Raw genomic sequence first — 25,512 nt, forward strand, 5'->3', positions numbered from 1 at the left:
ATGGCGTGAACCCGGGAGATGGAGCTTGCAGTGAGCCGAGATCGCGCCACTGCACTCCAGCCTGGGCGACAGAGTGAGACTCCGTCTCAAAAAACAACAACAACAACATAAATCTGAAGGGAGAAGCGCTGAGAACAGCATTTGGGGAAGAATGAAAGGGCAAGAGAAAGAAGTGATATTATAGTAGTCATGTCCCAGAAAGCCAAGTCAGATGGAGTGGTTTTTGTCTCATGTTTTTTTTTAAAGCTTGAATTACAAACTTAACATAGTAAAATGAGACTAAGGAGGTGAGACCTCCAGTGTCCAGACTATTGCAATGAATCTCTTTTCTTGCTAAAAAACAGCATGTAGTAAAACCTGGACTTGCTATTCAAACAGTTTTATCTCCAGAAGTTTAAGTAGATAACCCAGAAAGCAGAGCACAAAGTTTAATTTTAACAAAGAAAATTTAGAACTGGTTGGGGAGTGGCAGGAACCTGGGCAAAAGTAGCATTATTTCAAAAATCAGAATGGAAGGAAAGAAGAGTGGGCATAGGATGATCTAGACCTCAGATGCCAAATGACACAAGAGCAAAACTCTGTCTCCAAAAATATATATATATATATTTGAAATATATTGAGCTTTTTAGCTGAAATGTTGAGGTATTTTTTTTTTCCTTGTCACAAGCCAGAGGTTTCCCATACGATGCTTATGTCATTCGTTTTTTTTTGAGACTGGGTCTCACTCGGTTGCCCAGGCTGAAGTGTGGTGTTGTGATCATATCTCACTGCCATCTAAAACTCCTGGGCTCAAGCAATTCTCCCTGCTCAGCCTCTTGAGTAGCTGGGACTACAGCATGTGGCAACATGCTCAGCTAACTTTTTAATTTTTTGTAGAGATGGAGTCTTGCTATGTTACTTAGGCTGGCCTTGAACTCCTGGGCTCCAGCAATCCTCCCACGTTGGCCTCCCAAAGTGCTAGGATTATAGGTGTGAGCCACTGTGCCCCAGCCGTGTGGCTCATTCTCAAACACTTGAATGAGGAATTTTCCATTTGTCTCTATTAAACCCCATCGTGTGAGGTGGGGCTTATTGTTCCCTTCCGTCAAGATTTGATTCAGTGGTTCTGATATGCACAGTATGGTGCTAAGTGGTGTAGATAGATCATCAATGCATGAGTCTCAGGGAGGTTGTGGTGTAGAGATGAGATTAAAAAACCAACAACCAAAATAAATGACCATAATGGGCGTTCTAGGAGTCAGAGAGGACTAGAATACATTCAGTTGTGTGTAATCAAGAAAGATAGCCAGGCAGCTTTTGTACTGGGAAGATGATGGGTGTGAGCTGTCTTCCTGCCCTAAAAATTAACACAGTGCCTGGTTTATCATAGACAAAAATAGGTACAAAATAAGTGAAAAATATATGTTAAGGGAACTTAAAATGGGTCCTTTTATTTATTTTTTTTTTTTGAGACGGAGTCTCGCTCTGTCGCCCAGGCTGGAGTACAGTGGCGCAATCTTGACTCACTACAACTTCCGCCTCCCAGGCCCAAGTGATTCTTCTGCCTCAGCCTCCCGAGTAGCTGGGATTACATGCACCCACCACCACGCCCAGCTAATTTTTGTATTTTTAGTAGAGACGGGGTTTCACCATGTTGGCCAGGATGGTCTCAATCTCCTGACCTCATGATCCGCCTGCCTTGGCCTCCCAAAGTGCTGGGATTACAGGCGTGAGCCACCGCACCTGGCCTAAAATGGGTCTTGAGGGAAGGACAGAGATTTTATGGTTTGGAATGCAGAGTATTCTGAGGAAACATGTAGGTAAATATAGAGCTTCAAATCCTAAAGAATTTTTCAATAAAAGTGAATTATTTAGTTTTTATGGTATATTGGAGCATATTTTTGAATCTTAAATATTAGTTAACATTTTAACATTTCCACATTTTCTGTTTTTATTTTCTATTAAATGCCATTCAACTTATTTTATTTTATTTGGTTTTTTTTTTGAGACAGAGTGTCGCTCCGTCACCCAGACTGGAGTGCAGTGGCCTGATCTCAGCTCACTGCAAACTCCGCCTCCTGGGTTCATGCCATTCTCCTGCCTCAGCCTCCCGAGTAGCTGGGACTACAGGCACCTGCCACTGCACCCAGCAAATTAGCTGTCTCAAAAAGAATAAAAAATAAATAAATAAATAAAAGGACCCATTTCAAGTTCCTTTAACATTTATTTTTCACGTTTTTTTTTTTTTTGAGATGGAGTCTCGCTCTGTTGCCAGGCTGGAATGCAGTGGCGTGATCTCAGCTCACTGCAACCTCCACCTCCCGGGTTCAAGCGAGTCTCCTGCCTCAGCCTCCCAAGTAGCTGGGACTACAGGCGCATGCCACCACGCCCATCTAATTTTTGTATTTTTAGTAGAGACGGGGTTTCAACATGTTGGCCAGGATGGTCTCGATCTCTTGACCTCGTGATCTGCCCGCCTCAGTCTCCCAAAGTGCTGGGATTACAGGCATGAGCCACCACGCCCGGCTATTTTTCATTTATTTTGTACAGTGCATTAAAGATATAATTTTGTATTTTTAGTAGAGACGAGGTTTCACCATGTTAGCCAGGATGGTCTCGATCTCCTGACCTTGTGATCCACCTGCCTTAGCCTCCCAAAGTGCTGGGATTACAGGCGTGAGCCACCACGCCCGGCCCATTCAAGTTATTTAAGCAAATACTGAACAGGACAGAGTAAGTAGAAACTTAAAGGTACTCTTTAGTCTTCAGATCTATAATTTGACTTTTTCATATCTACTTAAAAACACTCATTGCGGGAAGAATGGTACAACAAGCTTTCATCTGGGATTATTTTTCTTCTGCCTAAAAGCTCCTTTTTGAATTTCTTCAGTTCAGGTATTCTGGCGATACAATCCCTCTGACTTTATTTAAAGGACTCTAACTTGCCTTTATTTTTAAGAAATATTTTCACTGGGCATAGAATTCTTGGAAATTATTTTCTTTCAGTGCATTAAAGATATCATTTCTGATATCAAACCTTCTGGCTACCATGTTTCCATTGAGAGTCTTATATTTGCCATTTGAAAACTCTCTTCCCATAAGCACCGCCATCCCTGACAGCTTTAAAAAATGTTCTCTTTTCCAGCAGTTTTGAAATTTCATTTGTCTTTGAACTATAATGTTCTAGGTATAGATTTCCTTCTATTTACCTTACTCAGTATTTGCAGCACTTGTTTTACTTGTGGCTTGGAGAAATTTATTTTGGAAAATTCTCTGCTACTATCCCTTTAGTATTGCTTTTACCTAATTCTCTTCTCTTTTCTGGGATTCTAATTAAATGTGTGTGAAACTGTTTCACGTTACTTTCTGTTTTTCTTTCCATGCTTTAATCTGGATATTTTCTTACATATTATCCATCTTTTTTTTATCTCTTTAGCTGTATACGATATGCTGCTGGACCCATCTTTTGAATATTTTCCTACCAGTGGTTCTATTTCAAATTATGGAGTGCCCCTTTTGATTCATTTTACATGGAATCCTTTAGTTTTGCTGTCTGATTTATTAAACATATAAATCACAGTTTATACTTAAATCTCCTTCTGTTAACTACAGTATCTTACTTCCCTACGGGTCTATTTCTGTTGTTTCTTACCTCTCTCTTGCTTTTTGGTTAATTCTTATTTTTTGTAAGCAAAATTCTTATTTTGTAAAATAAGCATCTTATTTTTATAAGCATGAATGCTGGGCATTGTGTATTAAAATATAGAGACAATTTTACCTGTGTGTGATGTGGATTTGCTTTTCTTCTGGGGGGTGGACAGGGTAAGGACGGATCACCTTGATCTGTGCAGGGATTAAACTGTTCTGAAAATGGGCTTTAGTCTTTGTGAGGGCTGCTTCTGGTTTATGCTTACTTCTTTGGGTTAGCACTTTGGAATCACAGCTGAAAGTGGGGGTTGCAGGGCCTTTTTCCCTTATCAGGCTATGAACTCTGATTTTTGCCTGTCCTGCTCTCGGAAGCTGAAGTAAACCTGTTCAACTTAGTTTTCCACTGTCTGCAATAGAGTCAGCAAATGGGTTAAAGAGAAGTCAAATGTCAGGCTCCCTTCTCTCTACAGTCATGACCTTTCAAATCATTGTGCCTTGATAGTCCTCTAATGCCTTCAAGCAGAGGCTATTTTAACGATTTATTTTCCTGGTTATTTTAGTTCTCTGTTGGGAAGGTTGGTCTGATCTAATCTAGTCCATTATATTGAAGTAGAAGTTGAAGTACTTCTTTAAGGCACTCTAATCCTACATGTTTTGATACCTTGATACTATGTTCAATAATTTCAAATGCCAACTTGCTGTTAACCTGTGCCATCTTGAACTCTTGTTTATCAGAAGTTTTTGATCAAGCTACTGAAAATTTTTTATAGCCATAATGAAAACACCTCAATGTTATGTCATACGTTTGCATTTAAAGACAGTTTACAAATTTTACTCATATTATTGCATTTAATCTTTACAACAGTCATGTGATGTCGAATATCATGATTAAGTTCTCCATGGCGACTTATCTGTAATTTTAGTGAATAAAGTAAATCTGTATTAATTTACCTCTAGTTAAGTGAATATTCTGGAAAATGGGAAAGAAAAGAAGGGGGTATTTGAGAGCAATTTAACAGGTTAGTATTGAGATTAACCCGTTTGTGGAAGGCAGAGTGGTGGTCATTTTGCTTGGGTAAACGGAGAGGATGGTTATTCTTCCTTTAAGTAAAGGGAGATTCTATTAAGAGGAGAATTAAATTTTGGCAGGTTAATAATGAATGGATAAAATTAGTACTGAATTGTGCTCACTCCCAGAAGGGAGAATTACTCTGGGCTAAAAAGAGCTTTGTGGTGGAGTTGAGATTATTACTGGACGTTTTGAGGAGGAGAGGAAATGAGAAGGAGGCAGGGCAATCTTAGGGGAGAATCTAAAATTAGAAACCACTCCCCCTCCTCCTTTCTCCCCGCCTCCTTTCTCTCCTCCTCCTTTCTCCCCTCCTCTTTCCTCCCCTCCTCTTTCCTCCCCTCCTCCTTCCTCCCCTCCTCTTTCCTCCCCTCCTCCTTCCTTCCCTCCTCCTTCCTTCCTCCTTCCTCCCCTTCTCCTTCCTCACCTCCTCCTTCCTCCCCTCCTCCTTCCTCTCCTCCTCCTTCCTCTCCTCTTCTCCCCCACCAACCCTTTCATTAAGGGCTTACAAAGTGCCAGGCACTATGCTATGTTTGTGCATACATCCTTATTTAATTTTCAACCCTATAAGATAGTTAATCTAATGATCCCTGTTTTATTTATTATTTATTTATTTTTTTGAGACAGAGTCTCACTCTGTTGCCCATGCTGGAATGCAGTGGCACAATCTCGGCTCACTGCAGCCTCCACCGCCCAGGCTCAAGTGATTTTCCTCCCTCAGCCTCTCGAGTATCTGGGATTACAGACATGCGCCATCACGCCCGGCTAATTTTTGTATTTTTAGTAGAGACGGGGTTTCACTGTGTTGGCCAGGCTGGTCTTGAATTCCTGACCTCAGGTGATCCGCCCGCCTTAGCCTCCCAGAGTGCTGGGATTACAGGTGTGAGCCACCATGCCCAGCCAGTGGTCCCTATTTTATAGCCTTGTCCGTTTGTCAGGTAATGAAACCACTGCCTTAAAATGGAGCTAAGTGCTGAAGCATAACTTTGATGAGATCGTTGTCAATTATAGGGGTCCCTGAACTGAGTCCGAGTGAGTGCGTTGGGATTTTCACCTGAAGACAACTGGCCATGCAAAGTGCAATTTTCAGAAGATGGTGTAGACAGCAGAGTGCCTGATAGGTGGGATGCTGGTTGGGAGGTGGAGAGCACAGGGCACGGTTGGGGGCCACCTCAGCAGTACACAGCACATAAGGAAATCCCCTGCTGGAGTGGAACCAGCAGGAAGAGAAAAGATGGGGCTGATGTGAGATTTCAAAGCCAGAAAAGTCAGGACTTAGTGACTGTGAAGATGTGAAAGGTGACGGAGAGGAATGTCATAAAGAGGGTTTCAAGCCTGGGACAGAAGTTCTCCAAACTGTTGTTTCCTGCGTCTGTCCTTCCTGCATTCCTACCCTCCTAACTCAACAGGTGAGTAGGTGAGCGTCTCTGTCCACGACTCCTTTCAGTTGTGACTCTCAGCCAAGTCTGGCCTGCAGCTCTCCTCAAACATCCTCCTGCCCTAGAATGTTCTCAGCGATTCCCTCCTGTTTTTACTTTCTGTTAAGTGTGTATTTCCAATTTAGTATTGTGATTTCCTCCTTTTTCCTTTCCCTTTTTTCCTTTTTCTTTCTTCCACTCCCAGCCTTCCTCTTTTTCATTAGTATTTTTTTAATTTAAAATGTTTTGAACATATAAACTCAGTACTACATTGAGCTTTTTGGGTGCAGGGACCGTGATTTCTGTAGACTTCTATTTCTGTGATCCAGTACTATGTCTAACATGTATTACATGCTGAATATATGAATGAATAAATGGGAAATCCTGGGGAGTGTGCCAGAAATAGGTATAAAGACATAAAGTTCACAGCAACATAGAAGTAGAAACCGACTATCATTGATTTTATTGTCAAGAGGTGTTCCACCTTTTTCTCTTACAAAAATCCATGTGAATTTCAGTATATTTCATCTCTGACTACTCCATAGAATAACAGTTAACTCCACAAATAATATATTTTGAGACAATAATAACCAAGAAGAACAAAATCAACAGAACATGCTATACCATAATATTTTTGATGGTTTCTTCTTACAGCTGATTTTACCTCTTCTTGTCAAAATTTTTGCTTGATAAAGGTTCTGCTGGATAAAGATTCTGATAAGCTACAAAATGCCCAAATATTGGACAGTAGAAGGGAGGGAAAGGGGGAAAACACTTTGCAGAATGGATCATTTGCTTCATGGAGTTGAGTTTCATAGAGTCCCAGGGAAAGCCTGCTGTTTTTGGAAAGTGGAAAAAAGTGGGATTGCATAGAGCTTGGAATTTAAGAGAGAAACTGTGGAACGAAGGTGTAACGACATTCATTAATTTAGATCTAGATTGAGAATTTTTATATTAGGCAAAAAACGCCAATAAAAACAGTTTGCTGCCTCATCTCAAATCCAGCATTATGTGCTTAGAAATTACTGCCTCTGATCATTAGCCGGCAGGCGGGCCTTCCCCGGAGGTCTGTCTTGTGGTAGGGAAATCACACAGCCATGCTGGCAGCAGTTTTATCCTTTTCTGGAAGGAGATTCGCACTCTCAGCTTTGTGTGTAGTTATCTGACTATCTCTTCTAATGCTGGAGTGTTAGCATGTGCTTAGTAATTTTTAAGCTCCTGGGACCAGACTGGAATTGATTTCATCTGCAGTTTGTCTAGTGATAAGCACAATGCTGAAGAAAAATAAATATTCACTATAATTTTTATTAGTTCATGACCCATCATAAATCAAAGCTGTGAAAAGAGTTTAAGTAGCTTTTCCCAATCCCTGGGATTCATAGCTCTCTCAGTTATCACTTGAACAAAGGTGATAGCTGGACACCAGTGATACCCTGGGATGGTGAGCTTAAGGGAATTTAGCTTTTCCCTTCCTGCAAGCTTTAAAATGTGATGTCGTTAGGAGACTAGGGAGGGTAGACTTTTCAGTTTAAATCTCTCCTTTGCCCTTTGGTAGGACTCCGAATTTTAGATTTCATGGATGAATAAGTAACCTTAGTGAGTGATTTGAGACTAGAGTACATAAAAATGTGTCAATAGTTCAGGATGACTGATAGCTCCCTTGTAACCAAAGCCACCTGCAATTTTTTACAGTCCTGCGGCATAAGCCATCTTGAACAGATAATCAATTCTATTGCACAAAGAGTCACTTCTGTTCACCAAGGAGGCCCACTTTTTCTCTCTTCAAGCAGGGCTATAAAAAAAAAATAACCTATATAATCCAAACGATCAAAACGTCTGAAATATTGGGGCACTTGTAAAGCTAGCCTTCTCTTCCACCTCTCCATACCTTGCCCCTCTCTTTTTTAGTGAAAGAACAGTGGACTCACTTATGCAGCTGTAACAAAGATCAGAGAGACCTGTACTGCCATGTGCCCGTGCACACACGCATCTACACACACACACACCCTTTTAGAAGGGCGTATTTTAGTCCAAGTGTCATTTCTTGCCCAGCCTTTGTCAGAATTTTGATCTTTAGAGGATTAGGAGAATATTTATTTATTTATTTTCCTTACATAAAGTATCAAATGGCATTGCAGCAGCAGCCTAACCACAGCAGGAATTCATTCTTCTTCAGCTACTTCCTGCATCTCATTGAATTAAAAAGAGTGAGGATGTGATTTTGAAATCTGAATTTGTAAAGGGTGTGAGGTCTTCACTGAAAATATGATTGTGAATTAAAAGCTTTTGATTAAAGTAGACTTACAGATAAACACTTCATCTTTTTTTCCTCATCCATTAAAATACCATTATACTGTATAGTCTGGTGCTGGATTTTATATTCATTTTTTCAATAGGGTGAACACAGTATCATCATATTTGCCATTAGATTATTCAGTGGTATTTATGTGCAAACTAGGTCATTCATTCATTTTACAAATATAGTTTGAGCTTTGAACAGGTAACAGGCACTAATTTTTAGGTGCTGGAACTGGGGCTACAGTATTAAGCCAGACAATTAAGTCCCTACTTTAGGAGCTGACATTTGAAGATGTAGGTTAACAGTTAGGGTCTAATGATTAAGGATATAAAATTCTCTTAGTAGTAGCTGGGTCTCTAACAAATAATGATTATGGAGGAACCACTAAACCTCAGAATTTAGTAAAGACAAAAACATTGGTAGTAAATGATTCTGGCTTGTTAATTATAAAATATTATTTTCAGATCTAGTTTTTGGCCTAAATCATGATTATTGTTGCTTAAACTTGGGCAGTTTTGCACTAGAGATCAATGTCAAATCCAATGAGTTGTAACCTTTCTGGTGTCTGAAAGAAAGCTTGGAAGCCATATAGAGCTCACATGTTTTAGAGTAAAGTCAATTTGGGGGTATGTTTTATTTTCATGTCATCTGTCCCCTAAAAGGACCCCTAAAGGTTGGCCCAATGACTGGGCCAACCACTACCCTCTTCTCAGTTTGAATCACTGTTTTCAGGTACCATGATGGCCTAAATAGCAGTTCTCAAAGTTTGGTTCATAAACCCCTGGGGTTCCTTTTCAGTGGATCTGCAGTGTTGATCTATTTTCATAACAATACTAAGTTGTTATTTGTTTTTTCCATTCTTTTTCTTTCACAAGTATACCGTGAAGCTTTCCACTGTATATTCAGAACCCCTGTATAACTCAGCAAGTCGCTATTTTCTTAACAACCGATGATCGATGTTACAAAATGATATGTTGGTAAAAGATCCATTCAAAATGCTAGATAAATTAATGGGTTTTAATATATCAGAGTATGAAAAGTTCACTGATAGGTGTTCAAATTCCTATACAAACTTCCAGTTGTTGAGTTTGGGCGTAGTATCAAAGAAAGAATATCCACAATTATCTGAAAGGCTATTTCATTAATCCTGCATTTTCCAACTAGGCATTTGTGTGGGAATGGGTTTTCTACACACGTCAACCAAACATGATGCCACAACAGATTGGATGCACCTATCTTCAGTTATGCTGGGCATTAAAAAAATTGCAAAGTAAAACAATACCACTCTTCTCACTAAATGTTTTAGGAAAATCTAATTATCCCTTATAAAAATATATTATTTATGTTAACAGTAATGGGTTATAAATTCTTTTTTTTTTTTTTTTTTGGAGACAGAATCTCTGTCTGACTCCCAGGCTGGAGTGCAGTGGTGCAATCTTGGCTCACTGCAACCTCTGCCTTCCAGGTTCAAGCGATTCTCCCACCTCAGCCTCCTGAGTAGCTGGGATTACAGGCATGCACCACTACTCCTGGCTAATTTTTGTGTTTTTAGTAGAGAAGGGGTTTCTCTGTGTTGGCCAGGCTGGTCTTGACCTGCTGACCTCAAGTGATCCACCCGCTTCGGCCTCCCAAAGTGCTGGAATTACAGGCATGAGCCACTGTGCCTGGCCCACACATTCTTTTTTAAGGAGTAATAAATATTAAACATTTCTCAGTTTTAATTTGTATCATGATAAATGTTATAAATTATATCATGAGATATAATCTACATGAACTAAAGCACTTTGAAGTCCTCAATAACTTATTTTTTTTTTTTGAGATGGGGTCTTGCTATGTTGCCCTGGCTGATCTCAGACTACTAGGCTCAAGTGATCCTCTCGTCTCAGCCTCCTGTAGCTGGGACTACAGGCGTGTGCCTCTGTTCCCTGCCTCAGAATTTTTTAAGATTCATAAGGGTATCCTGAGATTAACCAATTTAAGAACCGCTGGTCTAAAGCAATGTGTTAGTAAATCCATCTTCCAGGAAGTTGAAGCGTAGAGAAATTTGCTCTAGTTACGTTCCCTGGGGTCTAGGATCTGCTCCCAGTTCTCATTTTGAAGCAGAGTTTCGGGAAGTATAAGTCGGGTCTCCTTAATGGCTCAGGGCTTCCTGTTCTGTGTGCAGTGACAGAGGATAAAGACAAAAAGGCTTTAGTCCATAGAGTCCATTTTTAATTTCCAATCTTACATGACCCAAAGTCATGAAATCCTCTAGGATAATTTCTGAGTTTCAAACCACAGCTACTGGAGATGGAGCATTTTACAAGGGCTGCATGACATTTATTCTTCTTGGAAGTGCAGCTTGCAGCTCCGCATGCTAAAAGGAAATCAAAACTGCTTATCTGAAACATCTTCATCATCCATTTGGAAATGAAGAATTCAGCCTGCTCTGCTTCCACCCCTGCAGGAAACTACACCAAGCTGACTTCTCAGTCTGGACTTGTTCTCAAGGTCACCCATGTAATTTTTTTTCAAAGCCTCAGTGTCCTTAGTATTCTCAGAGATAATAGCACCAAACCCATCAGTCATTTCCTTGTCCTCAATTTTCTTTTTGGCTTCCTGCAATTTTAATCCCAAGTCCTTGCAATTCCTTTCTGTAGAGGCTTAAGTGGCCCCATTTATGACCAATTTACAGCTAATATTTGGTGCATTCTTTTAAAATAAGCCAAACAGTCCTCTGCTCTACAGGCCTTGTAGCTTTGGACTTAATAAAATCAAAGGCCTGATAGTGGGGTAAACTGATACGTTTTTTGTTTATGATTTTTGAAGAAAAATTAAGAGATCCTTAGAAATTGGAAGGAGGTAGATATTTGTTAATTTCAGAATCTAGTGCTGTTGTTAATAAAGGGAAAGAAATAGCTCTTCTGTATTGCACATTGAACCAATTTTTATAAAGGCGGGAGAGGGAGGGTGAGGAGGATAGATGAGTAAAGAAATCAGAAATTTTTCTGGGGGCTGCCTACTTCTAACCTCCTTTGGATGCCTTATCTCTGGCCCCTTCTGTAAGCTGATCCAGCTCATGTCAGCATGACACATGAACCATGCAAAGCTTCTTTTTAAAGAGATTTTAATTCCTGCTTGACAGGCTAGGCTGAAGCCCATGAGTGACAATAGATTTTTTTTTTCTTTTAAAACAGAGTGAATGCCACAGTGCACCTGGTATTTCATTGAACACCAGGTGTGTGTGTGTGTGTGTGTGTGTGTGTGTGTGTGTGTGTGCGTATAATATTTCTGGGAAGGAAAAAAACAGTTTAAAAACCTAAGTAATAAAATGTTTCAGTTTGCCAGGAGTTATGCTTTAAGAAAAGATATCCACCGTTTTTGTCCTGCCTGAAGACTGTTTATGCCCTTAAATCTGTTTTAAATCTTTTAAGAGTTTTATCACTTTCCCCCTTCTTGTAAAAGTAACTCATTGCTTTATTTTTTTATTCTAGTCTGAAATTGCATCTTTAATTATCTCCTGTGTGGTAAAGTATCAAACTCTCACATTTCTTGTGATGAATTTCATCTCTTATACCCAAGATGTTTGGGGGAACTGACTATATCCAATATCCTGTGGGAGAATAGCTGGAAACTGGGACCATCCTTAAGCATTGTATGAGGCCCAATACAGAAAGACAAGGAAGTACTTTAGGAGTTGCCTAAATGTTCTCTTGCAAATATAAAATGAGCTTTATTTTATTTATGACTGCCTGAGTGAGTTTGGACAGGTATAACAAAGTACCCTCAGGTGTGTTGCTTATAAACAAGAGAAATTTGTTTCTGATTGTTTTGGAAGCTGAAAGTCTGAGATCAGGGTGCCAGCATGGTTGGGTTCTGATGAGTGCCCCCTTCGTGGCTGCAGATTGTCAACCTCTTGTATCCTCACATGGCAGAAAGTGAGTGAGAGCTTTCTGGGTCTCTTTTATAAGGGCACTAATTCCGTTCATGAGGACTCCACCCTCATGCCCTGATCACTTCCCAAAGGCCCCACCTCCTAATACCATCATACCAGGGGATAGGATTTCAACATAGGAATTTTGGGGGCCAGAGCATTCCATCCATACTAATGACCATAGCACATTTAAAATAGCTCTCAATTTCTACCGGTATTACGCATTGCGAACGACTCAAAGGACTGAAGGTGATAGGGATGACTCCGATAATGGAGATAGTGATGATGGTAGCATGATGAAGGTGGTGGTAATAGGGGTGTCTTCCTTTATCAAATGGGGCACTGGACTTTGTGTAAATGACTTTGCATACTTTTTTCTCATTTAATTTGCACACCACCTCTGAGAACTTAGGTGTCATTGTCTCCGTTTTACAGATGAGAGATAGAGGCTTAGAGAGGTTCAGTGACCTACTCCCACCCAAAGCCATCCAACCTAGTAATGGTGGAGCAGGATTAGAATTAATACTGATGACAAAGCCCAGCCTCATAACGCCCACTCCAGAGGTGCTTGTCTTCCTCAGGGATAGGCAGGGTAGGGATTTAATTCCTCTTTCAGGGAAAACTAAGACACCAAAAGCTTGAATGATGCTTAGTGATATGCTTAATGTGAATGAACTTGGAGCCAGAGTGGAAACCATCTTACCATGCTGGTTCAACGCTTCTGAACAGAAGCTCTCTATTTATGTCAAGGGGAAAGGAGCCACTTGTAATTGTATAGCACACCTCAGGAGTAGTATTTTCACAAGTACTGTCTTAATCTTCCCAGTGCTTATGAGATAGGTAGGTCTTATTGTGTCCATTTTGCATTTCTTCTTATCTATACTCTGTTGATGGATGCTAATTATGATGACTTGGAGAAATTACAGAATACTAAAGTAAGGAACAGTTTCTGGTTGTGTGAACTATTTTTATAGTTAAGCATTTGAGTGTTTTTATTAATGTTCTCATGGAAGATATTGTTTCTTCTAGTGATTTGAAGTAAGCTTGCTACATTCATGCTTAGACATTTTTCTCATGGGTGCTTGTGACATTACATACTTCTCAGTGGTCATATTTTAAAATTATATGCTATAACCAGGCACGGTGGCTCATGTTTGTCATCCCAGCACTTTGGGAGGCTGAAGTGGGAAGATTGCCTGAGGCCAGGAGTTTGAGACCAGCGTGGGCAACATAATGAGACCCCTATCTCTCCAAAAAAAAAAAAATTCCTTTTTTTTTTTTTTTTAATTAGCTGGGCATGGTGGCCTGCGCCTGTGGTCCCAGCTACTTGGGAGGCTGAGGAGGGAGGACTGTTTGATCCCAGCAGTTCCAGGCTGCAGTGAGCTATGATTGCGCCACTGCATTCTAGCCTGGGTGATAGAGTGAGACCCTATCTGGAAAAAAAATTGTGTTTTACTTTTGGAAAACATTTTCAAAAGTAACATTGCATAATGATCTGGAAAGTCAGAAACTCCAGGGTTGGATTGTGCTTTGCTACTGATCAATTTCGGGACCGTGAGCAAGACCTGTGACCTTTCTGGGCCCCACTTTCCCCATCTTCACTATAATGGGGGCGGGTGTTCAGTAAGGATTCACTAGAATGTCTTTTATCTGTTTTGAAAAAGCCACACATGGTTCTTAAAGCTTTTGTTACCCAATAATATATACATCAAAAAATTTTTGTAGTAAAGATGTGAACAATTATGTGTCCTATACACATTGAAAGATGACAAGCCATTGGAAGACTACTTTAAACTCTGGTATCTGCTATGGCCAGGGAGTGAGCTGTTGTGTTGATAATTTAGCCTGATTATATTTTGTTCATAAATAGATTACCAATTCTTAAAAAGTTGGTATTGCTGGCCCTCCTTCCTTCCTACTTCCTTTCTTCCTTCTGTTTGTCAAAAAGTCATTAGGCAGGTCTCAGCAAGGAGACCTATCAGGGCAAATAAGTAAACATATTGAAGGTAATGGGAGTCAGACTTCTTACTGTTGGAGAATAGTTACAGATATAAAAAAGGGGAGAGCCAGAATGAACCCTGTATTGTGGATAGGAATTTAAGGTTTCATTGTGAACGTGTGGATTTTGATATGTAGAAATTTTATAGATATAGAAATTTCAGTGTAGAAATAATATAAACGTTAAAGTGTATGCATGTCTATGAATAAATGCACACACACACACACACACACACACACCCATTTCCTAACTGTTCACTGAAAGGGCCAGGATGTAGTGACAGCCCAGTAAATACGAGCACATCTGCTACCCAGATTGTAGTTTCTAAATTCCAGTTTTTGCTTAAAGCAACTATGGATCTTTGAAAAAAAAATGTCTGGTTCTAGAGCTGGGAAAGAAAAGGTACAAGATGAGCCCTGAATGTCTTGTGACAGAAGATACAGAAAATCTGAAAGAATAATGGGAGACGCCACAAGGACACAGCAGTCAGCTTCAAGGAATTCTCACTAAACCCATGTGAAACCTGGAACAATTTGAGCACCAAAATGACAATGATAGTTACAGATTATATCCCACTAAACAAGAAATACATGAATCCACACTTGCATAAATAAATAAATGCATAAAAATGTGGGGAGAGGAGAAAGTCCTTCCTTAAAATAGAACGCTGTCTGATATACAGAAGGAATTCTGGAATTGGAGAGATTACCATTTGGCAGTCATCATAGTAATAATTAATCCAGGTAAGAAACATCAACGGATGCTAACAATAATGAATACAAGTTGGATGAGGATCAGAATCTTTATATAACCATAAAGTATCTGTCCACAAATCCTTATGCATTTTAAGGGGAAACACAGGAGCTTTACTGGAGAAACTTGGAAGACACAACCTTAATCAAGTGATCAAAGTTCTCATCAGCAGTGATGGGACACACAATGTTCTATGTCACTTGATGGGATGCAATGAGAAGAACACAGCATCTCTTCCAAACAATACAGTCTTCAGATCTTTTCATGAGAAAGTATCTCTAATCCCAGTTCAGGAGCATTTTACAAAATAATTCACCTGCTGCCTTCCATAATATAAAGGTTGTGAAGGTCAAGGATGCTATTCTAGATGAAAAGAGATGGAAGAGCGATGGCAACTAAATAGAAAGTGTGATCCTGAAATGGATCCTTTGACTAGAAAGAGCATTACTGGGAAAGTTGGCCTAACTCGAATTGGGGTCTCCTGGTGAAGGATACATGAGAGTTCTTTGAACAGCTTGTACAACATTTCTGTAAGCTTGAAATTCTTTTGACACAAAAAGTAAGACATAATTTGTACAGGAAGGCTTAGCTTTTAGTTTTTATTTTACAAAGTTAAAAGGAATAGTTTCTGAATTCTTTTTTATTTTGGATTTTTTAAGAATCCTACGGGGTATAATTATTAAATTAGACTTTTAGTTCTGGATTTCTGTGGTTGTTGTGTAGAGAAGAATATAGTTTTATGAGATAGGGACTTTTCTGGATGTGTGATATCATTTGTGTAATTACGGAAATTCATTCAGATTTGACTGGGAAAACAGTTGGAAACTTGGAGTGTCTTAAGGCCATTGTTAGATATTTATGAGGCATTTTAGATTAATGGGATTATGAGTTGGTATTCTGGAGTCATGCTTCCTGAGCTCAAATCCTGCCTCCACCACTTACCAGTGTGTGGCTTTGAGCAAGTGAACTAACCTCTCTGTTTCTTATATCATCTATAAAATGTAGGTAACAATAACACCTATCCCATGTGGCTATTGTGCAGACCATCTGATTAATACCGGTAGAGTGCTGAGAAGAGTACTGGCTTAGAGTAAATGCTATGTTGTTGTTATTATTATCATCATTATATATTATTGTTGCTGCTGCTGTTACTGTTACAATATAGGTATAATTTGTGTAGCACAAGGAGGGGAACATCACACACTGGGGCCTGTCGGGGAGTTGGGGGAAAGGGGAGGTAGAGCATTAGAACAATATCTAATGTGTGCAGGGCTTAAAACCTAGATGACAGGCCAGGTGCAGTGGCTCATGCCTGTAATTCCAGCACTTTGGGAGGCGGGTGGATCACGGGGTCAGGCATTCGAGACCAGCTTGGCCAACATGGTGAAACGCCATCTCTACTAAAATTACAAAAAATTAACCGGGCGTGGTGGTGGGCACCTGTAATACCAGCTACTCAGGAGGCTGAGGCAAGAGAATCGCTTGAACCTAGGAGACAGAGGTTGCAGTGAGCCGAGACCGCACCACTGCACTCCAGCCTGGGTGATAGTGCGAGACTCTGTCTCAAAACAAAAAACAAAAAAACTCTAGATGACGGGTTGATAGGTGCAGCAAACCACCATAGCACATGTATACCTATGTAACAAACCTGCACGTTCAGTACATGTATCCCAGAACTTAAAGTAAAATTTAAAAAAAAGAAAAAATAAATAAAAAGGACATTTCCAAAGGAAAAAAAAAAATTGTGTAGCAAAGGCTAGAGAAACTGGCTAAGAGAAATTTCCTATGGCAATTTGTTGGAAGTTTGATTCCTCCTCACACTCTGATGATAGAAAGGCCATAATGCCATTGATTTTGGATACTAACACCATGTACTGATCCTTTAAGATGCTTTCTTATTTGCAAAGCCAGCTTCCACGCCCAAGCACACCTTAGAGTTTCTTTACCCTTTATACAGGGAAAGGCACACATTTTAAATGTTCAAGAAGAACAACAGAAACAAGACAGGATCAAAGCAAAATACAAAGAAAACAAGATTGGAGAATCAGAGAATCAAGATCCAAGGAAAAATGTTTACTTTGGCAGAAATACCTAGAAAATATAGTGACTGCAGGCCTTGTTTCAAGTTCACATATTGAATCTCAACATGTTTACTTATTTGTAAGTGTAAGTAAATGTATGCAGCACACTGAGTTAGCAAACATGGGATATCCCTGAAGGAGGGAGATGTACAGCTCATCAGTGTTGTCCACAGTGCACCCAGCATCCTACCAATTGCTGCGGGCCCTCCAGCCTGTTCCTTTTCCTGAAAGGGCTTCCAGTCAAGCTCATGATATATTATTATATATAATACTTAGAGAATATTGAGCATTATGCATTTTTATTTCTTTATGCTTTGCTTTGTTTCTAAAAGGGTTCAAATGAACAAATTGAATTGTCTGTTATCCTAAGAAATGCTAAATTGTCCAGAATAGACCTGCATTATCAAAGTGTAAAGTGAAAGAAGAGACCAATTGGCAGAGAGAGAAAAGAGAGAGATTTCAACTAAAGCCTAGAAGAATAGGTAATGAGTGACTACTCAGAAAGAAGGAAACAGATTGGTGATGGAGGAGGTCAAGGGTTTCACAGTGTATGCTTCTTTTTTAGAACTAAAAGCACATTTCTGGTCATCTAGCCCAAAAGCCTAAGTTTTTAGGCACAGGAGAGTTTCAGATACATCGTGAACACATAGCCCATTGCTTGGTCCTCTGTCTCAAATACCCAGGTTGTCTCCCCTTGATTCAGTCTCTTGTCACTATCTCACCCTGACTATAGTATTTTGAATTTTAGATGACATTTACATATTTTGAGAAGCACTGGCAATCAGATGGGAATAAACCATATAGGATTCCTTATACCATCTAAGTTTTAAAACTTTTTCCTAGAGCATATGGACCTATGTCAAGACAGTGTGTTAAGGTTGTTCTGTGATTAAGAACTCAGAACCTAGAGCCAGAATCCTTGGGTACAAATCGTGACTGTCATTTACTAGCTGTGTTCCATTTTCTTCGTCTGCAAAATGACATCAGTGATAAGAAACAAATATGGGCCAGGCATGGTGTCTCATGCTTGTAATCCCTGCACTTGGGCAGGCCAAGGTGGGCAGATCACTTGAGGTCAGGAGTTCAAGACCAGCCTGACCAACATGGCAAAACCCTCTCTCTACTAAAAATACAAAAATTAATTGGGCATGGTGGTGCGCACCTGTAGTCCCAGCTACTCAGGAGGCTGACACAGGAGAATCGCTTGAACCTGGGAGAAGGAGGTTGCGGTGAGCTGAGATCACACCACTGCACTCCAGCCTGGGCCACAGAGTGAGACTTCATCCTTAAAAAAAAAAGAAAGAAAGAAAGAAACAAATGTGGTTACATGTGAAAAAATACCAGCAATATAGGAAGCTTTCAAAAAATGTTAACTGGTATGTATGTGCCTAATGATAGAAGTAAAAAACTTTAGTACTATTTGGAGACTTGGTATGTTTACATGATTCAGTAATAACTACACAGCACCTTTCCTTCACACAAAGTTCTAATAAATCATTGCTTTTTCTGTAGGTCAAATCTACTGATGGAGTCACTCCATTATTCTCATCTGTGGAGATCTAGATCTTGATTTGAAAGTTTCTGAGAAAATCTTCAGCTCAGACTTGAGGGTCAACTTTACCAACTGAAGGTAAAAGCTAATTTTATTCATTTTAGTATGAATTGCTCATTACTGAAGCATAGAAAATAAAGATCATTAACATGTCTTATTAACTAGAACATATCAAGTAGAACCCTGGCTTCTTGATGTTGAAAAAATTATGAAATACTAATAGAAACAGAGAAAAATGGCCAGGCACAGTGGCTCACGCCTGTAATCCCAGCACTTTGGGAGGCCGAGGCGGGTGGATCACCTGAGGTCAGGAGTTTGAGACCAGCCTGGCCAACATGGTGCAACCCTGTCTCTACTAAAAAATACAAAAATTAGCCAGGTGTGGTAGCAGGCGCCTTAATCCCAGCTACTTGGGAGGCAGAGGCAGGAGAATCGTTTGAACCCAGGAGGCGGAGGTTGCAGTGAGCCGAGATCGAGCCATTGCACTCAAGCCTGGGGTAACAAGAATGAGACTTTCTTCAAAAAAAAAAAAAAAAAAAAAAAAGAAAAATAAGATACAATGAATAAAGAGAAAAGCTTGTTTCCTCTTATGGTTATGGAAAGCTTTATAATAAGCATCTTCAATTCCATTTTTACTTTATTTTTGGAGACAGGGTCTCACTCTGATACTCAGGCTGCAGTGCAGTGGCACGATTCTAACTCACCATGGCCTTAAACTCCTAGGCTCAAGTGACCCTCTCGCCTCAGCCTCTCAAATAGCTGGGAGTGCAGGAACATGCCACCACATCGAGCTAAGTTTTTTCATTTTTTAAAGTAGAGACAGGGTTCTCAGCATGTTGCCCAGGCTGGTCTCAAACTCCTGCCTCAGCTTCCCAAATTGCTGGGATTACAGGTGTGAACCACCGCACCTGGCCTCATATCCATTTTTTATATCTACAGTACCCAGTTGTTGAAATAATCTTAACATCTGAGGAAAACAAATAAACTAAGAAACAGTCTGCTGCAGGACTAGAGCAGTTGGTGAACGGAATAGGAGAGTATCGAAAAAGATGCAAATGTTTCTGTAAAAACCAGGAGGCAGTAAGCCTGCTGCCTGGAGCCAGGAGACTGGACAGTGGAGAAAATCTCTTCTCAGATGCTCCTATTCATTTGATGGCTAAGTAAATTATTTTATAGTGTTAAACATGGATGTTGTTGTTGTTTTTAAATGGTGGGAACCTTCCAATAACTGGCTTATTTTCTCTTCAGTCTGTGTCTCCTATTCTTCAGGGGTTGTTCTAACGTCCTCCATTCACCTCGAATTTCCTACCCCTCCAGGTTGCCAGTTACTGCCAGTCAGGAAAGAAGCTTTAGATGTCAACTCCCTCAAATTTTGCCTCCAGGCCTGCACAATTAACCTGTACCCACGTTCAGTGCTTTGTCACTAGTGAAAGGCAAACCACATCCGAGTCCCACTTAGTTCCTTATTCTCCTGCTCCGGAACCACCTCCTCCTCCCTGCTCCTGAACCACCTCCTTCTTCCTGCTCTGAAACTGCTGAAACCCACCTCCTTCATCCGGCTTCGGAACCATCTCCTTCTTCCTGTTCTGCAGCCTGCCTCCTCCTTCCTGCTCTGGAACCTGCCGCCTTCTCCTACCTGCTCTGAAACTGCCAAAACCTACCTCCATGTTCCTGCTCTGGAACCACCTCCCTTTTCTTGCTCTGGAACCTGCCTTCTCCTTCATCTTGCACTGGGATTTGCCTCCTCCTTCCTGCTTTGGAACTAGCCTCCTCCTTCCTGCTCTGGAACCCACCTCCTCCTCCCTGCTCTGGAACCTGCCTTCTCCTCCTTCCTGCACTGGGGTCTGCCTGCTCTTTCCTGCTCTGGAAACTGCCTTCTCCTTCATCTTGCACTGGGATCTGCCTCCTCCTTCCTGCTCTGGAACCTGCCTTCTCTTTCGTGTTGCACTGGGGTCCGGCTCCTCCTTCCTGCTCTGGAACCTGCCTTCTCCTCCTTCCTGCTCTGGAACCTGCCTCCTCCTTCATCTTGCCCTGGAATCTGTCTCCTCCTTCCTGCTCTGGAACCTGCTACTCCTTCTTCCTGCTCTGAAAGTGCTGAAACTCACCTCTGTATCCCTGTTCTAGAGCCACCTACTTCTTCCTGCCCTGGAATCTGCCTCCTCCTTCTGGCACTGGGATCTGACTCCTCCTTCCTGCTCTGAAAACTGCCTCCTCCTTCTTCCTGCCCTGGAACCTGCCTCCTCCTTCCTGAGCTGGGAACTGCCTTCTTCCTCTTGCTCTGAAACTGCCAAAACCCACCCTCACATTTCTGCTCTGGAACCAACTCCCTCTTCTTTCTCTGGAACCTGCCTCCTCTTTTCTGCTCTGGAATCTGTCTTCTCCTTCCTGCTCTAGGATCTACCTCCTCCTCCTTCCTGCACTGGGATCTGCCTGCTCCTTCCTGCTTTGGAAACTACCTCCTCCTTCCTGCTCTGGAACCTGCCTCCTCTTTCTTGTTCTGGAACCTACCTCCTCCTGCCTGCTCTGGAACCTGCCTCCTCTTTACTACTCTGGGATCTGCCTTCTCCTTCCTGCTCTGGAACAAACTCCTTCTTCTTGCTCTGAAGGCTGCCTCCTCCTTCCTCCCATCCAAGTACTAACCAGGCCCGACCCTGCTTAGCTTCTGAGATCAGATGAGATCGAGTGCGTTCAGGGTGGTATGGCCATAGACAGCCTCCTCCTTCCTGTTCTGGAACCTGCCTCTTCCTCACTGCTCTGGAACCTGCCTCCTCTTTATCACTCTGGGATCTTCCTCCTCCTTCCTGCTCTGGCACCTGCCTCCTCCTTTCTGCTCTGGAACCCACCTCCTCTTTACTACTTTGGGATCTGCCTCCTCCTTTCTGCTTTGGAACCTGCCTCCTCTTTCCTGTGCTGGAACCTACCTCCTCCTTCCTGCTCTGGATCCCACCTCCTCCTTTCTGCTTTGGGACCTGCTGCCTCCTTCCTACTCTGGGATCTGCCTCCTCCTCCCTGCTCTGGAACCTGCCTCCTCCTTCCTGATCTGGGATCTTCCTCCCGCTTCCTGCTCTGAGACCTACCTCCTCTTCCTGCTCTGGAACCTGTGTCTTCTTTCTTGTGCTGGAGCCCACCTCAGTTTCTCCTTTCTCCTTATCAGCTATCATTTTTGTCACTTTCCCCTTCTTTTTCTTCCTTTTGATTCCTTTGTTCAATATTTTCACATATTTACTGTTATTTTTTCTCTTTTTTAATTAAGAGATTATTCATATACCACACAATGTATCATTTTCACATGTAGAATTCAGTGGTTTTTAGTATACTCACGAAATTCCATGATCTAATTTCAGAATTTTGTCATCACCTCAGTGAGAAACCCCATACCCCATTAGTAGGTGCTCCCCATTTTCCTCTTCTTCTTAGTCCCTGGAAACCACTAATCTACTTTCTGTATCTAAGGATTTGCCTATTTTGGGCATTTTATGTAAATGGAATCATACAATTTGTAACCTTTTGTATCTGACTTTTTTCACTTAGCATAAATTTTCAAGGTTTGTCCATGTTCCTACATGTGGTAGCATGAATTGCTATTTCGTTCTCTTTTATGACTGAATAATATTCCATTTTGGAATGCAGCATATTTTGTTTATTGATTCATCAGTCGAGAGACATTTGAATTGTTTCTACTTTTTGACTATTTAGAATAATGCTGCTATGAACATTCATGTCCAAGTTTTTGCGGGGATGTATGTTTTCGGTCCTCTTGGTTATATATTTAGGAGTGACATTTCTGGGTCATAGGGTAATTCTATGCCTAACATTTTGAGGAACTGCCAAACTGTCTTCCAAAGTGGCTGTACCTTTTACCTTCTCACCAGCAATGTATGAGGTTTCCAATTCCTCTGTATCCTTCCCATTACTGATTATTGTCAGTCTTTTTAAATATAGCCGTCCTAGTGGATGCAAAGTGGCTACTTATTTCCTAGTCTCTCTTGCACATCACTCCTTTGGGGAATTCTTCTGAACACCCTGAAATCCTTTCTCTTCAGGTTGTGTTAAATGTGCATTTTCACACTGTTGATAAAGACATACCTGAGACTGGGTAATTTATAAAGAAAAAGAGGTTTAATGGACTCACAGTTCCATATGGCTGGGGAGGCTTCACAATCATGGTGGAAGGCGAAAGGCACTTCTCACATGGCGGCATCAAGAGAGAATGAGAGAGCCAAACAAAAGGGGTTTCCCTGTATAAAAAACCACCAGATCTTCCGAGACTTATTCACTACCATGAGAACAGTATGGGGGAAACTGCCCCAATGGTTCAATTATCTCCCACTGGCTCTCTCTCATAACACATGGGAATTGTGGGAGCTACAATTCAAGATGAGGTTTGGGTGGCAACACAGCCAAACCATATTAATCCCCACTGTATATTTCTCAGGCACCCTGTCCTTGTAGCATCCATCATCACACTGAATTATCATTGTCTATTAACTTTATCTCCTCCATTAGAGTGTGAACCTGTTAGATAGAGTACCAAAATATTCCTGTGGTATTTCCTAGGTTAACACAATGCCTGACACAGTTATTTAGTCTCATCTTTTTGTCGGGAGTGGTATGGTGGGAGAGTTGTAGACTAGACTTCATAGCATTATTACCTAAGCCCCTAAATACAAGGGGCCCCTAGTTAGAAGGAGAAGACAGGATTTTTTTAGCCTATGTGTTTGACTTTTTATTTTTATTTTATTTTATTTTATTTTGAGATGGAGTTTCGTGTTTGTTGCTCAGGCTGGACTGCAATGGTGCGATCTCGGCTCACTGCAACCTCTGCCTCCCAGGTTCAAGCGATTCTCCTGCCTCAGCCTCCCAAGTAGCTGGGATTACAAGCATGTGCCACCATGCCCGGCCAATTTTGTATTTTTGGTAGAGACGGGGTTTCTCCATGTTGGTCAAGCCGGTCTCAAACTCCCCACCTTAGCTGATCCGCCTGCCTCGGCCTCCCATAGTGCTGGGATTACAGGCATGAGCCACTGTACCCACCCGTGTTTGACTTTTTACGAAGTTGTTTATTCTTTACTGTTGTACTAATATAGTACTGTCCCTTAATTCACCAAGAAGTTGGAAGGAAAAAAATAGGGATGCTATAAAATATCACCATAGGGGGAAAATGCCTAGGTGATTTTAAAAGTATAAATAAATTAGCCATTTTTACTTTGATTTTTTAAAAGCTTGACTGATTGAGAACTGTTTCTTTTAAAAAAGAAAATACCAGTTACATAGATTAGACTTTAAAGATTTCAGATGCAGCTAGAAGTCAAGAACAGTATTGTAAAGTTATGGATCTTCAAAAATGATGTGTTTCACTGTAAATATCAGAAATCTGAGATTCGTTTACATCAGGGTTGAACAGATAGGGATCAGTGCCGGGGAACAAAAGCTGGAAGTGGAATTAAACATAATTAAAGACTTTAAATATAAGTTTGAATTAAAAAGTACATCCAGCTTGAAGGCTGACTCATACTAAATTATAGTGCCCTATGCGTAAGTACAGATTAAAAGGCATATTTAATTAGTTCTTTTGAGAATTTCTCCCCACAAACCTATTGGTTTTTATAATCAATATTTAGATAATTTTTTTTTCTGATTCCAGAAAGATTTGTTTTAGTGTTTTAGATTTTTCTTAATTGAAATGAAGTTATGCTTGGACTAGATAGCTATTCTCTTATTTGAAGGTGTTTTCAGTGTATTCTTGGAAATTCTATCCAGCTTCTTTGCTATGGTTTTTATATGCTTCTGGAACAACGAGGAAATGGGGGAGGGAAAGAAAGAGAGAAACAAATGTAAGTGGGACCCAGATCAGTGAGATAGTATCAAATGGGGCCAAAATGAATTTGGCAGATGCTCTTCTCATGTTTCCCACTGGAGCATGCACATATCGTTACTTGGAATACCACTTGCATTTCTTTCATTCTTGTAAGATTTTTCTTCAGCTTCAGTAACAAACTTTAACTTGAAATAGGAGCCAGGAAGGAATATTGAGAATTTTTAAAAAATGTGTAAATGTACTTAGAAAGGATATTTTGCCATGAAGGTTTGGTTGGTAAAGGATATAATAGATGCCTTTTAAGCGTAGGAATGAAAGTGTGGAGGGGCAGAGATAGTGGAAGGTGTGTTGTGTTTAGAGATCTGAGTTTGAATCCTCATTGTGTCACTTAATAGTGGCATGAGTTTGGCAAAGTAAACTTGAAGAGTCTATCTTTCCTTATTTATAAAACGAGAAGATCCATTTTTACTCTGTAGTGCTGATAGTAAGTGAATTTAGTGACAGAAAACATTTAATAAATGATTGCTGTTTCAAAATTGTCATATTTACTAAAAAAAGTAGTAATTCTTAGGATAAAAAAGTAGATTTTCTTATCAAATGTTCTTTTAATGTCAGGTAGGCATTTCAGTTTCATGATGTTCAATGTAGATATTACTGGTAGCTGTATTTCCTTGGTTCCTGTATGTCAGCGTGGTAGACAAAGACAAAAATGAGAAAACCTTGAATGTGGGAGCGCACAAATTTATATAGATGAAATTGTACAGTACCATGTACTTCATTAATATGCACTTAATGAAAGTTTATTAAAATTGAATGAGAGTTGAAGGTATTCAATATCATTTTATTTCTTGCAGTATTTAGGTTACTGCAGACAACTGAGAGTTAGCTTTTTTTTTTTTTTGAGACTGAGTCTCGCTCTGTCGCCCAGGCTGGAGTGCAGCAGCGCGATCTCAGCTCACTGCAAGCTCCACCTCCCAGGTTCACGC

At 40.6% G+C, this 25,512-nt stretch overlaps 1 protein-coding gene across 21 annotated transcripts in view; it reads left to right on the forward strand.

Annotated features, from left to right (window-relative positions):
* Positions 1–25,512, forward strand: part of LOC134761654 (uncharacterized) — a 985,940-nt gene that overhangs the window by 300,493 nt on the left and 659,935 nt on the right. For 18 of the 21 annotated variants that reach the window (XR_010140592.1, XR_010140613.1, XR_010140596.1 and 15 more), the window contains one exon: positions 18,669–18,786. The exons of the other annotated variants lie outside the window; for them this stretch is intronic. The gene's annotated coding sequence lies outside the window, so the exon portion shown is untranslated. The remainder of the gene's footprint in view (positions 1–18,668; positions 18,787–25,512) is intronic. 21 annotated transcript variants of the gene reach the window in all.

Source organism: Pongo abelii, chromosome 5, assembly GCF_028885655.2.
Source record: "Pongo abelii isolate AG06213 chromosome 5, NHGRI_mPonAbe1-v2.0_pri, whole genome shotgun sequence".
NCBI lineage: Eukaryota > Metazoa > Chordata > Mammalia > Primates > Hominidae > Pongo > Pongo abelii.